This window comes from Miscanthus floridulus, chromosome 17, assembly GCF_019320115.1.
Source record: "Miscanthus floridulus cultivar M001 chromosome 17, ASM1932011v1, whole genome shotgun sequence".
NCBI classification, from domain to species: Eukaryota; Viridiplantae; Streptophyta; class Magnoliopsida; order Poales; family Poaceae; genus Miscanthus; species Miscanthus floridulus.
Window position 1 is genome coordinate 6,102,953 of NC_089596.1, and position 18,162 is coordinate 6,121,114.

Genomic DNA, 18,162 nt, shown 5'->3' on the forward strand with positions numbered 1-18,162 from the left:
TTTAGACCTGTAGGTACTAACGTAAAGCAATGAGAGGTACATATATAAAGATCGAAGAATATAAACTAAGCGGTAGCATGTGAAATACCTTACATTGTAGCAGCTCTTGTAAGCAGAAAATCGCATTTGTACACCATATCGTGGACGAGGCAGCAGCCTGCAGATAAATGGAGAAGTAGCAGCAATAAACGTAGCAAGAACAATGAAGGACCATGAATCTAGCAAAAGAATAGAAAAAGCACAACTTTTTTCGAAGGCTCTGATAGGTGCGGTATAAATTAGGAACTGACAAGATTACTTCATAGCAGCTGTCACTGGACTACCTTTTCTTCCATGCTTCACCCAGCCCACAACCCAGTGAAAGTAGGACACATTTTTGTGCAGCCAAATTAGAAACCATATCTAATTCATGGTAAGAACAGGAAAACTAGAACAGAATAGAATATCATAACTGAATCATAAAATCTCCAAATCAGAAGAGGCACATAGAGGAGACTGCAATGGAATGAATACAGAGGAGAGGGATGGTCTTGCTTCACCTAGGAGACACCAAGAAACGAACGCAACAGAGAGGGCACCATGGGCAGAGACAGCCGCAGCGATGCAGCGCACACCGAGAATCGTCGCCGGAAGATCCGAGCCCACCGTGGGGTGCGGCCGGGGGCCACGGCCATGTCAGTGTGCCGTTATGCCAGGGGCGGCCACCGCCCGTGCGCCTTCGAACCCCCCACGCCGCTGGGCGTCACGCGTCTTGGGGAGAGGGAGGCCGCACCACCGCGCCGCCCATGCTGGACCTGGTGCGTGCCTGAAGGAGAGGGGGAGAGAGAGGGGAAGAGATGAAGACTGCCACCTAGGGTTTCCTTGGAGCAAACGGGGTCGCGGTCTTCGGGAGAGAGTAAGGGAGAGGACGCGAGGGTGGGGGAGGGAGCGGCGGAGGTGCCGGAGCGCTGCCTCTGGCCAGCCGCACGCAGCGTGGGGAGGTGGTTGCGCCGTCCGCTGCCGCATCGGGAGGGAAGGGGAGAGAGAGGAAGGGGAGGGAGAAACTAAGATGAGAGGCAGGAGAGGGAGGGAGGGAGGGAGAAGGAGGAGGAGGAGATGGAGGAGGAGCACGGCTGCCGCTGCCAAGCGCCGCTCGTGGCCGGCACCGTCACCCCTGTTCGCGTGGGGATGGAGAGCGAGAGACCGATGAGGGAGAGAGAGAGGAGGGACCAGAAGAATCTAGAAGAAGAAGCGGGAGCCGTAGTATATATTTGGTTCTCCGAATTCTGACGAGAAGCGAGAGAAGCAGAGGATAAGGGAGAGAAGCCAACCAGAAGCACCAGAATCGGTTGACATCGAGAATCCGCTTCGAGCGATCTAGGCCGTCGAACGCGAGATCGGACGGGTAGGGGAATTTGGAGCGACGTGGATGGCCTGAGCGCTGGCCAAAGTAACCTGCTTTGATATATAGAAATTTATATGCATCATTGGCTCTGTTCAACTGGTCTATAAACCGCTTGTGCTGATTTATACGGCTGATTTATTGGGAGAGAAAAATACTACACCATGACTGATAAGCCGGCTTATAATGGCTTACGGACTCTCCATCCGGTCAGAAACATGAATCCACAAGCTGCTGAGGTCAAAGCTCATTGGCATGGTTTGAAAGCTAACATGTCGCAACTGAAAGTTTGCCGGGCTGTTAGATAGAGTGTAAACTCGTAGTTCCAACGTAATAACAATCGTCGATTTGAACATGGAATAGCAGGTATTCATCACAGGACCCTCTCTAATTGAGGGCACAGGCTCGGGCTGGACGGACTAGCAAACAGTGTGTGGTATTTAGGGGGCAAATATGACATTTTTTTGTCCATCTTGTGTTTATCTCCCGTTGGCATTGGTAATTTTGATTTGGAGGGAAAGAAAGATGACTTGGTGTCAAATACTATCTTGTGTGCAGCCTTAGGATCACATGTACACCTCTACATACGTCCCAGTCTGTGAACTGAGTGTACCCGCTCACATGCATTATTAATTGGTCGCAATGCCCTTTGTCAGCCTGTTCGCTGGTTAGTTTCAGCCAGCCCAAACCAGCCAGCCAACAGTGTTTTTCTCTCACAAAAAACCAGCACCAGCCAGCCCAAACCAGCACCAGCTCCAACCAGCGAACTGCAGTTTGGCCACTACTCTAACTTTTTCGTGTCCTTCATACCACTTCCGTCAGTTTGGCCTCTAACGCCATCAAACTGCAGGTGTGAAAAGACGAAAATACCCTTAAGTCTAAATATGTTTTTAATTTTTTGAGCATCTTAACGACTTCAAATGAAAAAACTCAAAACTAGAAAGTTGTAGATCTCGTTGAGATCTATAATTTTCATATAAAAATTATTTTCATTTAATTCCGTAAAAAATGATTTGATATGATTAATATATCTTAGAAAAATCATATTTTTTTTGCGGAATTAAATGAAAATAATTTTTATATGAAAATTATAGATCTCGACGAGATCTACAATTTTCTAGTTTTAAGTGTTTTCATTTGAAGTCGTTAAGATGCTCAAAAAAATTAATAACATATTTAGACTTAAGGGTATTTTCGTCTTTTCACACCTGCAGTTTGACGGCGTTAGAGCCTAAACTGACGGAAGTGGCATGGAGGACACGAAAAAGTTAGAGTAGTGGCGCTGAAGACCGCTGAACTTTTCCAAGGGCACAGAGGGCATTGCGATCTTTTTTAATGGCACACAGAGAATTGTCTCTTATTAATTCGAGCTGCTGCCGTTCAGTGCTGTCCGACGGTTCTACCCGGGGCTGGCTATGGGCGAGGCCAATGTGATCTTCACCCTGGCCAACCTGGTCTACTGCTTTGACTGGGCGCTGCCGGAGGGGATCAGGACATGAGCATGGGTCATGTGGAATCTCGTTCGGTCCGTTTGGAGATGGTGTTAGTGTTGATGTAAGATAGGTGCACGGTTTGCGCTAAACGTACGATAGGCTCAGATATCGTTTTGGACGCACCCGATAAAACTCCTAGGTGACCTGGGTCATGTGGAATCTCATTCGGTCTTTGGAGATGGTGTTAGTGTTAGTGAAAGATAGGTGCACGGTTTGCGCCAAACGTACCATAGGCTCAGATATCGTTTAGGACGCACCCGATGGTACTCCTATGTGACGAAGCTCAACTAGAAGCTCGTTTTGGTCCGTTTGGAGATAGTGCTAATCTTGACGTAAGATCGGTGCATGGTTTGGCCAGAACGTACCATAGGCTCAGGAATCTTTTTGGACGCACCCGATGGAACTCCAAGGTGACGTGGGTCATGTGGAATCTCGTTCGGTCCATTTGGAGATGGTGTTAGTGTTGATGCAAGATAGGTGCACGGTTTGTGCCAAACGTACCATAGTCTCCGATATTGTTTAGGACGCACCCGATGGTACTCCTAGGTGACGAAGCTCAACTAGAAGCTCGTTTTGGTCCGTTTGGAGATAGTGCTAATCTTGACGCAAGATTGGTGCACGGTTTGGCCCGAACGTACCATAGGCTCAGGAATCTTTTTGGACGCACTCGATGGAACTACAAGGTGACGTGGGTCATGTGGAATCTCTTTTGGTCCATTTGGAGATGGTGTTAGTGTTGATGCAAGATAGGTGCACGGTTTGTGCCAAACGTACCATAGTGTCCGATATTGTTTAGGACGCACCCGATGGTACTCCTAGGTTACGAAGCTCAACTGGAAGCTTGTTTTGGTCCATTTGGACATTGTGCTAATCTTGATGCAAGATCGGTGTATGGTTTGCGCCGATCGTACCATAGGCTCAGAAATCGTTTTGGACGCACTCGATGGAATTCCTAGGTGACGTGGGTCATGTGGAATCTCTTTCGGTCCATTTGAAGATGGTGTTAGTGTTGATGTAAGATAGGTGCACGGTTTGCGCTAAACGTACCATAGGCTCATATCATTTTGGACGCACCCGATGAAACTTCTAGGTGACCTGGGTCATGTGGAATCTCGTTCGGTCTTTGGAGATGGTGTTAGTGTTAGTGAAAGATAGGTGCACAGTTTACGCCAAACGTACCATAGGCTCAGATATCGTTTAGGACGCACCCGATGGTACTCCTAGGTGACGAAGCTCAACTAGAAGCTCGTTTTGGTCCGTTTGGAGATAGTGCTAATCTTGACGTAAGATCGGTGCACGGTTTGGCCCGAACGCACTATAGGCTCAGGAATCATTTTGGACACACCCGATGGAACTCCAAGGTGACGTGGGTCATGTGGAATCTCGTTTGGTCCATTTGGAGATGGTGTTAGTGTTGATGCAAGATAGGTGCACGGTTTGCGCCAAACGTACCATAGTCTCAGATATCGTTTAGGACGCACTCGATGGTACTCCTAGGTTACGAAGCTCAACTGGAAGCTTGTTTTGGTCCATTTGGAGATTGTGCTAGCGTGCACACGTTCAAACCAAAGATGTCGCTGCTGGCGGTGCCACCAAATGACACCAGCACCGCGCCGTATAGTGTAGCACTCGTCGCCACCGACGATGACTGAATAAGAGTGCTAGTAGTTAGGGTTGTTGGGGACAAGTCATCGTCATTGGCGAGCTCACGTTCGCCAAGGCAGTAGAAGTGGAGGTCATCTTGTGGGTGGGCGTCAAGGAGAAGAGCATCAGACACAATATAATCTTGGATGCCATAGACATGGTTGCATACATGCATGGTCACCAACGCTATCCGCGCCAGCCATAGCCAGCCTGTCCACGGCACGGATCAGAACGCCCCAAGCGCCAAGCAAGCAGAGCACTGGCTGGAGAGCCCGGCGATGACTGTGTTCATGGTGATGTCGGCGTCGGCACTAGGAGGTAGGCGCCCTTGCTTGGGACATGGAATGACAGTGGTGGGACGCTATTCTAGAACCAAATGGGATAGGAGGCGGGTGCCCTATTTGCTCCCGGTTAGTTTTAGTTCAGAAATGAATCAGTGTAGGAAATAGAATGAGGTAACAACCCATGTAGTATTCGCTAAAAATCTCCGCAAAAACAAGAGGAATACATAGATATAAGCGTAAGCGGTAAGCGCCCGCTCCCTTCGTCCCACCTCTGCCGCCAACGTGCGTGTGCTTTCTTCACCTTCACGGCTTCACGCTATAGCTCTGCTATAGCTTTTCTGAGGAACTACCGCTACACTATTGCCAATTGTTCTACTATGGCCGCTACTGACATTTTTTTGCTTTGCTAAACACCTCTATTTAGTTTAACCATGATATATTTTTAGCACAGTAATCCAGATTGAGTTAGATATTCATTCCTTAGTCTATAGGACTATAATATATGTCTCTCTCTTTAGGTTCTTTACTTAATTAATGATGTAATAAATCTTTAAATGATTATTGAAGTGTTGAGTATTGAGTGCTGATCACAACGATATGTTGATCGATCTGATAAATGTTAAATAATATATTGATACTAATGGTTTTGAATAGGAGAGAAAGGGGAGGGAGGAGAGAGCTTGATGATGGAGAGGAACACACTAGTGTTTTAAACAAGGAAAATGAGTGGAAGGTGAGTTCCCTTGCCCTCATGCCCTTAGGCACTTATATTGGCAATGGCTACTTACAAGTGGCCCCTTGGTGGGATTGGATTTCACATGACACTACTCTAGCTACTAGTTGGGCTCTTTTTCGGAGATTTGGCCCATATACCTCATGGGCTCCCCCAACAGTAGCCCCTCAGCCATTGGGTTATGAAAGGTACAACATGACCTAATAGATGCTCATACTAGACAAGGCATGGAGAAAAAAGCACGCACATGACTCTAGTTTATACAATTGTTAACTCAGGAAGCTACTAACTCCAAGTGCCTCGATGTCGATCTCCCCGGTATCTTCATATTTGGCCTTTGGCTTCCTCAGCAACTTCTATGACATGGATTGTTAGCTTCGCTCGACGCGTAGGTCTTTGTCTCTATGACCTTCTTAGCGTGCAGATCTTTGCCTATAGGACCTTCTCGTTGCATAGATCTTAATCTTCGTGACCTTCTTGGCATGCAGATCTTTGGAAGTTGTCGATGAGCCCCTCAAGCTAAAGTGGTCAAGGAAGGTGAAGTAGTCCTCAGTGCCAAATGAGATGTAGCCCTCGACGATGAAGGCTAGTTGTCGTAAACGTTGATGCCAAAGGTATTGACAAAGGCTCTTGAGCCATTGTATCAGCCAAGATGATAGGGAAGCCCCTCCTGCTAAAGTGTTGGTGGAGACGAGTCATCACAGTCGCCAAAGATGTTGGCGAAGCCCCTCATGCCAAAGTGTTGGTAGAGGCAAGTCATTGTGGATGCCAAAGATGTTGGTGAAGGCCCTCGTGCCGAAGGTGTTGATGAAGGCGATGTTGGTGTAAATGCCGAAGATGTCAGGGAAGCCCCTCGTGTAGAAGTTTTGGCAGAGGTAAGTTGTTGCAGCCTCCGAAGGTATCAACAAAGATATGTTGGCAGTGTTCACGTTGGAGATGTCAGAGAAGCTCCTCTAGCTGTTGGAATCAAAGGTTAGTCATTACAATCGCTGAAGATGGTGGTGAGGCTCATCACGTCGAAGTGTTGGCGTGGGTGAGTCATTATAGTCGCTGAAGTGTTGGCGAAGCCCTTCTGCTGAAATGTTTGCCATGAGCGATGTTGGGGAGCCCATGAGGTATATGGGCTAAGTCTCCCCCTAGAAGAGGCCCAACTAGTAGCTAGAGTAGTGTCATTTGAAATCCAACCCCACCAAGGTGTCAATTGTAAAGAACCATTGCCTATATAAGTGCCCAAGGGCATGAGGGCAATGAACCTCACCTCCCACTCATTTCTACTTATTCAAAACCCTAGTGTGTCCGCTCTCCTCCCTCTCTCTTGTTTAGAACTGCCAGTTGCAACATAATCGACTTGAAAACATATTCCCTTAGATATTCTACATGTATTTGAGTATTTATGTTCATAATTTTTTTGTTTAGTTAAATGTTCATGTGTATGATTCATTGATAATTTTCATGTTTTCTATAAAACCACAAATAGTTCCCGCTATAGCCCACTATAGCTTTTGGAGAAGGTCGCTGCTAAATATAATAGTTTGTTATTTAAAACATTGCTTCACGCACGAACTTACGCCTCCACATTCACCCAAAGCCGATCGTCGTCGATCCATCGGTAGCAACATCTTGATGACATGCCTTCCAACGAAGATCATAGCCCCATTGACAAGAGGCTTCCATCGCCCTCCTGTGCCGCCTCTGCTTCGGAGGTGATGATGTCCACTTTGTCCACCGCGTCGACGTCTGCGCCGCTCCTCTCGAGATTCTCGTTGCTGATCTGGAGCCGGTGCTGGGCACTGGTCTCGACAACAACAACTACAGCCTAGATCTAGTACTTCTACCATCCAAAGGAATTCACGAACACATGAGTGAAAGGTCCTAAATGGCTAGAGGGGGTGAATAGCCTAATAAAAATTCTACAAATTGACTAGAGCAACTTGATAGACAATAAGATGGCGAAATAGCAATTTGCTCTAGCTCTACTTTTACCACTAGCAAGCAACCTACACAATGCTAGTCACTATGATATCTATATCAATATCACATAATCAATTAAGCTATGTTTCAACTACACTAATTAGTGTGCTAGTAAGAGAGCTAGTTACAACTAATCAATTTAACTAGCTACAAAAAGTAAGCAAGCAAGCTCTACACAATTGTACTAGGAATTGAAATACAAGTGATAGAGCGATATACTGAACCGGACAAGTGTGCCCATGGGCTGCCCTACCGTCTAGTAGTGAGGAAGGAGGTATTGGCGGCTTTCAGCACAACCACTAATTCCGTCCTCAGCGATGGTACCATGACGCTATTCTGGCTCGATCGCTGGATAGAGGATGGCTTCTCGGTCAGCAAAGTGGCACCATCAATATTGCACGCCATTCCATAGAACTATCTCCGACGCATGGTGGCGGATGTGATCTCAAGAAACTCCTAGGTGCAAGACTTGACTGGTCCGCTTAAGGTGCCTATGCTCATTGAATACTTGAACCTATGGGGCGTTGTATAGAGCGTGCAGTTGAGGGAGGGCATCCCGGACACGTTGCGCCGGAGATGGAGTGTGAACTCCCTATACTCTGCCTCGTTGGCCTACCGTGCCCTCTTCGTTAGAGCTTTGCAACTGCCGGGTGCGAAAGAAATATGGAAAGTTTCCGCCCCGGCCAAGGTCAAGCACTTCTTCTGGCTTGCACTGCATAAACATTGCTGGATGGCGGCACGACATCGACATGGGCTGCAGGAAACTTTGACTTCCGTCCTCTGCGGGGTAGGCACTGAACACATTGATCACACCCTACTATTCTGTCCTTTCAGTCATCAGGTGTGGAGTATAGCCCTTGCCATCCTTGGCCGGATGAAATTGGTGCCAGTGATCGGTACCTGTTTTTAGTCTTGGTGTCTCATGGCAGGGAAGCGGATTGAAAAAGAGCGCAGATGGGGCTTCGACTCAATGACGTTGTTGATTGGCTGGTAGTTCTAGAAGGAAAGGAATTCGAGGAAATTCAACAACCAAGCCACGATGCTAGATCAGGTCTTCCACATGATCATCGATGAGGGGAACCTATGGGTGAAGGGTCCTAAATGGCTAGAGGGGGGGTGAATAGCCTAATTAAAATTCTAAAAAACACTAGAGAAAATGGTTAGACAACAATTAGGCGATAAAAGCGGTTTTGCTCTAGCTCTACTTGAAAAGGCAAGCCACCTACCGAATGCTAGTCTCTATGATCTCTATATCAAACAATTAAGCTATGTCACTACTCAAAAAAACTAGTGAGCTAGCTAGTGTGAAAGAAACAACTAATTACTCTAAGTTACACAACCGAGCTTCACTAGCAAGCTACAACTACACAAGACAAGATTATCACCAAATGTAATATAAGGAGAGGTAGAGATCGATATACCGAGCCGGGCAAGTGTCCAATAAGAATACCAATAGACAATTGACACAAGATTTATCCCCAAGGTTCAATTGCTTGCCACAATCTATGTCCTCGTTGTGACGACACACTCACTTGGTGGCTCACGCGCTAATAGGCATTACACGCCTAGCCTTACACGCCGTAGGAACAAACACAAGATGAGGGTACAAAAGTCACGAGCAATCCACTAGAGTTGCCTGTCGGTGCGGGACCCATGGGATACCTCGCAAGGATGGGAGAAGATCTAGTCTAACTAGGATTCTTCCCATGTAATCCTAGTAGTAGTATTATTATGTAATCCTATTAGGAACTCTCATTGTAAACCGACTAGGATTCTGACCTCCTGACTATATAAAGGAGGGCAGGGTTCCTAGTCAAGGGACTTTACGACACAACACTTTATAATCAATCCAATGCAAAAGTCTAACGCCGACTGGACGTAGGGCTGTTACTCGATCTACGATCGAGGGTCCGAACTAGGATAAATCGACTGTCTCTTGCATTTACCACCGAGTTCTGCATACGCTGAAGCCCGAACATACTGCCCCGGGTACCCCCGTGGCAGGCTATCGGTGGTCAAACATCGACAGCTGGCGCGCTAGGTAGGGGCCTTCGGCGAATTTGCATCCAAGAGCTCGATGGACCTCGACAACATGATCTTCTCGATGGAATCAACCTTCATCTTCAGTTCATGGATCTGCGAGGCAGGTGACAATGGCAAGCTCCAAAGTCGTCTCCTCGAAGATTCGGATCACCATGAAGACCATTCTCTTTCGGCGACTATGACAGATCAACTTGCTGGAAGATTCGCGCAGCTCGCGATGTCCGATCCAACTCAGATTTCACAACTTTGCGCATCCAACTCAAACTCAGGTTCTGCATCCAAAATGGAGTCTTACCCGAGTTCTTCCGAGAAACCGAGTTCTTTTCCAATGGGGCTTAAGAACGCAGCCTTGGCCTATCAAGAATACAACTCAGAGTACACTCAGAGTCTTTTCAAGAAGTCGAGTCCTTTTCCGTTCGGACTCCACAACATGGCAACATCTTATCAGACACGGCCCGAAGGATCCCTTGATCCGGTGCTTAGAATGCCACTAAAAGGAGCTTAGGAAGTTCTCGTACTAACTATAACATCTCAAGACTGCATCGTCCACTGGCCAGGTTCTGTTCCTGAGGATAGCGGTACCCGACTAGTTGGCACGACGACAACAACAATTCTACCCTACCTAGAAGGAGACTCGATCTGCGACCTTGAAGCCTCTACTAAAGTTATCAACTACTCCGATAGTGTGGAAATTGACGCCGATAGCGGAACAATTCACGCACGAGAAGTATTCATTGTTCACCGTCCTCGATCACCATTGGTCCCCCCAGAAACGCCCGACATCAGGTCATCGGATGAATCTGAGTCCAACATATCACCCTTTACCCAGGGGCATGATGGTGAGACCGAGGCACAAAAGCAAGCCAGAGAAAGAAAGAACAAATTGAAACAAGGACGTCAACGCCGTGATAGGCAGCGCAAGGAAGCTTGGATCAGATATGAGTCAGAGCTAGCCGAGTATAATAGAAGAAAATCAGAGCAAGAGGTCGAAGAAGGACGAGTGGTGAATACACCCTACGATAAGATCCGAGAAGCACTAGAAGAACTCAGAACGACCTCACATCCCAGTGAAAAACAAGAACAGCTCCGGGACTTTCTCTGATCAATAGTCCTAAGGACGCATGACGGGAGGACCCGCTCAAGACTACCTACCAGGTCAACATCTCATGAGCAGGAAGATCAAAATCAAAGGAAGTCCGCTTTCGAGAGACTTGGACCAAGTGGAAGTCACAACAGAGAAAGTAGAAGGGACCATAGTCAAAACGATCGAGTCGAACGACCAAGAAAGGTCAGAAGCAAAGCACATATTCAGACAGCCACGCAGAACTACTCTCACCAAGACAACAGTTGGCAAGAAGGGGGTGCTGAATCAGAATACATAGAAGCCAGAATGCACGATAGATTCCCCTGTTTTGCAAACAGACTTGCTTCAATACGACTACCTCACAAGTTCAAGCCGTCCAACCACTCTAAGTTTGATGGCAAGACCGAACCAAGGCAATGGCTCAGGATTTACTCGCAATCGATTGAACTGGCCGGAGGAGACGATGATATCAAGACCTTATTCTTTTCCATGGCCCTAGAAACCATGCCCCTTTAATGGTTTGACAAATTGAATCAAGGATCAATCAGAAATTGGGAGGACTTGCAAAGAGCTTTCTGTGAAAATTTCATGGATATCATTACACACCCAATCACCCACGCAGAGTTAAAAGGACTCAAGCAGAAAGGAGGTGAAAGTCTCAGAAATTACTATCGATGATTTGGCGAACTACGAGCTCAAGTGCATGACATCACCGAACGAGAAGTAATCGAAGCTTTCTCTCACGGAATCATGGCTAGGTGGCAATTTCAAGACTTCTGCAAAGAAAACCCAAGAAACAATGAAGAATTCAGACGAACAGTAGAAAAGATGATTACTGCAGAGAAGACACGAGAAAGGTTCCCGGATAGAAACAACCTAGACAACCCGGACAAGCAAAATTATCAAAACAACAGACATCAGGAGAGAAAACATGGACCAGACAACACCGTAGCAGTGACTGACAAATCAAGGAAGTTTTCCAGACCCAGAAGGTATGACGACATTGAAAACATGCGTTGCATCTTGCACCCTAAAGGAAATCACACAATCGGAAATTGCTACACCTTCAATGAACAATACACAAGAAAAGATAGTAAGGGGAGCGTCAAAGAAGACAATCAGAAAAAAGAAGAAGACAACCTCGAAGACAAGGGATTCCAAAAATCTAGGGGGACAGTAGCAGTGATCTTCGCTGGGGCTCTAGATTCCAGAAGCAAACATCAAGAAAAGCTAGCACTACGAACCATCATGGCAGCAGAACCGGCTACTCTAAGATATCTCAATTGGTCACAGTATCCAATCCAATTCTCAAGAGAAGACCAATGGACTAGCATAGGAAACGTAGGCCATTACCTACTGGTTCTAGATCCAACTATTGCCGGTATGACTGTCACAAAAGTACTAATCGACGGGGAAGCCGGACTCAACATTATTTTTTCAGAAACTCTAAGGAAGACGGGACTACAACTCGCTGAGATGATTACACCAACGAGCACACCTTTTTATGGCATAGTACTTGGCAAGGCAGCGATGCCACTTGGACAAATCACTCTACCGGTTACTTTTGGAACTCCCTTGAACTACCATACAGAGTTCATCAAGTTTGAAGCGGCAGACTTCGATTCATCATATCACGCAATCCTCGGGCGCCCAGCACTAGCAAAATTCATGGCGATACCGCATTATCCGTACCTGTTGCTTAAGATGCCAGGGCCTAACGGTGTCCTTTCTCTTCAAAGCAATTTGAAGCGCGCTTTTGACTGCGACGTTCAGGCAATCCAAATTGCAGCAAAAGCACAAGCCGCCGATGGTAGAAAAGAAATAGCCACTATTACAGTAGAAATGAGCCCAGAAGAGCTAAAGATACCGGGTAAAAAACCCAGCTTCCTCGCACCACCAAAAGAAGCTGACGTCAAGAAAATCGACCTGGGCAATGGTGATCCCTCCAAAACAGCAACCATCAGCGCCCACCTCTCCGCAAAATAGGAACTCGCGCTCACCAACTTTCTTCGGGACAACAATGATATCTTTGCTTGAAAGCTGGCCGACATGCCAGGTGTCCCAAGAGAGTTGGCTGAGCACAGAATTGATATCAATGAAGGCTCCAAGCCTGTGAAGCAACAGCTACGACGATTCTCACCCGACAAGAAGGCAGCAATTAAAAAGGAAATCACAAAGCTAATGGTAGCTGGATTCATCAGAGAAATCCTTCATCCAGATTGGCTAGCAAACCCTGTTCTAGTACAGAAAAAACTACGGACGAGTGGCGCATGTGCGTCGACTACACAGACCTCAACAAACACTGCTCGAAAGATCCGTTCGGGCTACCATGCATTGATCAGATAGTTGATTCAACAGCGGGATCTGCCTGTGGCAGAACCTCCTAAATTATAGGGCCCACATGCACCTGTCACTGTCCAATGACCTTTGACATCTATGCATATGTTCCTGGTAACTTAAGAAGACTGTCGGGTGTCCTCGGGGAACCCCGAATCATCCACGATTTCCGAGCAGGATCACATTACAGAGTTAATGCAGTATTACAACAGTTTATTCAAATAGATACACCAGAGTAAAAACAGCGGAAGTCTTACAATAACTTAGTTTACAAAACAGTAGTTTCAAACCTTACAACTAAGTTCGATAAATAATACAAACCAAAGTAGTGGAGTGGCATTATAACATATTACAGAACACACAAATAAGCTGCCCTGCCCAAGAGCCACACATCTATTTATCAGCATCACAAGGAACAACCGTCATGCAGCACGATCCAAAACAGATCTGCTCATGACCCTCACCTGCAACAAGGGTCAACGAACCCTGAGTACAAAAGTACTCAACAAGACTTAACCGAAATAAAAACTGATAAAATGCAGGAATGCAGGCTCAGGGATTCAAGGTAGGGCTTTAGCAATAATCAAAGTTCTTTTGCGTAAAAGTTTTTTTTTAAAATTCTTTATATCAACATTTAAAACTTCATAAAACCATATACAAAGCTGACATGACCCGTAATGAGATCATGAAACTCCATATCCAACACTTTCTCAAACCTTACTCAAGTTTCAGTTATTAAACTACGATGATGAACAGTGAGTTGAGTCTCTATAACCGAGGAGCAACGATGATTCAAACCGATTAAAACCTAGCTGGGAATTCCAGACCACACGACATATGCAGGTCCCTGACCTACATATATCAACCTACCCTCAAATCCTCTAAACAAGAACGGCTCAGCGCCACCTGAGAATACAGTACTCCACCAATCCAGCCCATTGCCACGTGGGTACACGCTATTCCCGCCATCTCTCCACTCCCAGTGCGCGAGTAGCCATTCTCATAATAGAATAGCCAAGTTAAGGCTTACCGGAGTATGCGGTTAGTACTACAAAGTCTCACCTCATGCAATTCAACAACGGTACGGGCCTTAATCGACATAGGCGGAAAGAACCCGCTCACAAGACCTCCATGTCTTGTGGCTCACACACACCGAGTCCGCCCGGTCAAGATTTATTACTCCACATTCCCATATCACATGATAACATAAGTAACCAAGATTCCATTTAAAACTTGCAGGTGACAAGTAATCACCCGACTTTCATCGTTCTAAGCATAGCTAAGCATAACTAGGCATATACGAATTAAAACTGTAACATGGTAAATATGGAATAACAAGGTTGGTAATGTACCAATTCAATTTTCACTTGACTCCTAATCACTTAATGCAGTAAATAGAAGCAAAAGCGAAAAAATCAATTTGTAAAATACAAGGTAAGGTTGTATGCATCCAGGGCTTGCCTTCGTTGACGGAAAAGTCTGGGTCCGGAGTCGTTCCACTGATATCAACACCAACCACCACAGACGGATCAACCTCCTCAACTACTTGATTAACTACCACGTGCTCACCTTCGTTCACTACACGTAATAACAATGCCATGTTTAACATGATGCGAGATACAAAATATGATGCTTGATGATGAATGCAAAAGTTAACGACTTGAATACAACTTTCCTTCACGGTACAGTTACAAGTGAAACTAACCAAACCATTTTCGTAACACTCACATCAATTGCCAAGGATCATTACCAACTAATGACCCAAGGACATCACTCAATCAAAAATTCAAACAAAACCAAAATCACCAAAGGTTACTATTTGCCTTTATAAATAAATTAATTAATTAATTAAGAATTATGAAATAAATCAACTTGTCCCAATTGACCTCAAAATTTTTTGTAAATGTTCATCACATGATAACTAAGTGGCAAAACAATTTTCATAAATTTTGGATACATAAATAAGCCTAGAAAAATCCTGGAAACTCATTTATTAATTAATTGATTAATTTTTATCACATTCAAATAATATTTAAAAACAACATTTCATATTTTTCTTAAATATTATTCATCACAGAGAGATCACACAAAAAATTTTATAATTTTTGGAGCTCTAAATAAATCTACACAAAAATAACAAATTGCGCCCCAATTCCTATAAAAGAGTAAAACAACAAGACAAGGAAGATTAAGCAAAAAGTGGATACAACAAAAGAAATACAAAAAGTACCCGCATAAGAAAAAACAACTCACAGTAGGAGGCGGGTTGTTAGCACAGTACTTAGGAACAGCAAGCGGGACGATGCTTACTCCTTTCAGCATCTTCTGAAGACGCTCAAGCACCTCCTCATCAGTCAACTCAAGGGCAGGGACCATACGAGAAGGGTCCTCCGCCCCAGAATACTCAAAGCCAAAATTCTCTCGCTCCTTCAGAGGTTGAACACGGCGGCGAAGAAAACTAGAAATAATCCCGAAGCCGGTCAAGCCTTGCTGTTTTAGAGTACATATCCTCTCAAGAAACGGCTTGATCGCCTAGAGCTCAGCCGTCATCATAGAATTCTTTTCCCACCGGTCATTAACCACGGGACCAGATCCAGAATGAATAGCAAGAGGAGGAATCATATTAGCGGCATAAAACCAGTCGGCACGCCAATCCCTCACAGAATCAACCAAGTCATAATCAAAGAATTTATTCTTAAAACCTTGGCGAAACTGAATCCCGCAGCCACCAAGAGCATGGGTGTCATCGCGGCGGGGATGAGGCTTCAGACAGAAGAAGTAACGGAAGAGAGAAAGAGAAGAAGGAATTCCAAGAAAAGTTTCACAAAGATGAACAAAAACAGAAAGATGGAGGACAGCATTGGGAGCAAGATGGTTTAAGCTAATCCCAAAATAACCAAGTGTAACACCCTCAAATTTGAATTCTTTTTAAAATAGTAAATTTGATTTAAAGATGCAATTATACGTGCATTTCAAATATAGGAAATAATATTTCTTTTATGAAATTAAAAGAAAATACAAGAATAGAAACATGTTGATGCATTCATGCTATTGCATATTTATTTCTGTGACGGGTGGTTTTGTTCAAATGCTAAAAGATTTTAAAAACCTTTTAAAATGAGTTTGAAAATTTTATTTATAAAAAGAAAAAGGAAAATTCCTTCCATTCCTCCCCTTCCTCTCATTCGGCCCCATGGCCATTTCTTTCCCCGCGGCCCAGCACCACAGCCAGCGCCCCAGCCCACCCCTTTCCCGCTCGGCCCAGCTTCGCGCCAGCAGCCCAGCCGTGCGCTCCGCGCTGGCCCAGCCGTGCCCAGCCCAGCAGCCGCGCGCCTCGGCGTCGCCCGCACCCGGCAACCGCCCGCGCCCAGCCACTGACGCCCGGGCCCCACCTGTCGGCGCCGCCCCCAACCTCCCGCGTCCCGCGCCCGCTCCCGGTCAAGGCGGAACCGCCGTTCAGCGCCTTGGCGTCGTGGGAGCGCCCCCCTCGTGCCCCTCGGCCTCGTTAAAAGGCAGCCGAGCCCCCCCTCGTGCGCCCCTGCTGCCCCGCTCCAATTTCGCCCCGCTCACGCACCGGAGGCCCCAGCAACCGTCGTTCCGAGGTCACCGGATTTCGCCGTCCACCTCCGCGCGGGCAGCCGTCTCCGAGCCATCTCCGCCTCCGATTTTCGCCCGTGGTGAGCTCGCCGTGGTCCCCTCTCTCTCCCCATGCGTTTCATTTCGCGTTTCATGGCTTATAGCGCCCAATCCGCGTGCGCCGTGAGCTCCATGCCGCCGACCATGGCGCCCGCACCCTGGCTTTCCCCTCCAGCCGTCTTCTCGACCCGTGCACGACCCCCCTTCTTCCCCCGAGCTCTCGGGTGCCCTCGGTTCCCCGTTTGGCGGACCCTAGCCCCCCTATCCGAGCTCGCCGGCGTGTTCTTTGCCGCCGGCCATGGCTAGCCTCGCCGGAGTCCCTGCTCCGGCCGGCCAACCCCCTCCAGGCCGATCCGAACCGTCCATCACGTGATCTACGGCCTGAAATAGAAGATACCCCTTCGGGGGTAAATTTGCTAAAGAGCCCCTGGATTTTTCTAAGTCCTAACCCGCCGTCCTTAGCGTATTTCCCCGAATGCGCAATCCCGTTTAGAAAACGTAAACTTCACTGTTTAAGTCAAAAGTACGCTTTCAGTATTTACAGAAATGCCATTCGAACTGTTTCGCTTATATAATTGTCGTTTTAACTCCGAATTGATCCATTCAAATCGCGTTAGCTTCGTAATTTCATAAGCTACATGATGACGCTACTGATAGTCAAGTTTGGAACTTTTTAATTTCATGATTAGAATTAATTAAATATGGGGCTACAGGAAAACCCGTTTTAATCATAACTTTCGCATTTTAGCTCCGTTTTTCGTGAACTTCGCGTTGACGTGATCGTAGAGAAACGTAGATTAGTTTTACAAACATTTTATTTTGATTTCAATACTGTTGGTGTACTGTTCTAATGATAGGAATGTTTGCTTTGCATGAATGCTTTTGGAATGTTGTATGTTGCCATGTTGGTCGCGTTCAGACGGTGAGGAAAACGTTGGAGACCAAGAACTCTTCGACGACCAGCAGGAACAGCACGAGTTTGTGAACCAAGGCAAGTATAACATGGGCCTTCCTTGATGTCCTACTTCACTTTAATCAATTACTCATTTGCATGTGTCTAATTTTGATACCCGTAAGGACATCCTAGTGATTGTTTATCCTGTTCCTTGTATCCTATGGGTTAAATGCATATGGGTAGATTGCTAGTGCTCTAACTGAACTTGATATACCTGTTGATGAATGATACTATGGAACAAAGTGAGTAACATGATTTATAACAACTGTTCCATAGGGCGAAAGGGCAAATGACCTTTGTTCATGTTGCTTCCGGCCCTCCATAAGGACTTATCTGTCGGCAAAAGCTGGGACTGACAGTGCAACCGGGAGAGTCATATGGCTCTGACTTTAGCTCAGTAATAGGACCTTTTCTAGCTAGTTAGAGGTTACCTTTTTGGCGCAAATGGGGCTTGCCACGTTGGGTATAGGACTGCCTCTGTTCCTATGTGTATAGCCGCGATGGATATGTGCCATAGGAAAGGGGGGTTCCTACATCTGCCTGCCAAGGAAACCTAGCGGCCCTAACTTGTTAGGGAAACCTATGAAATGGCTTCATAGTG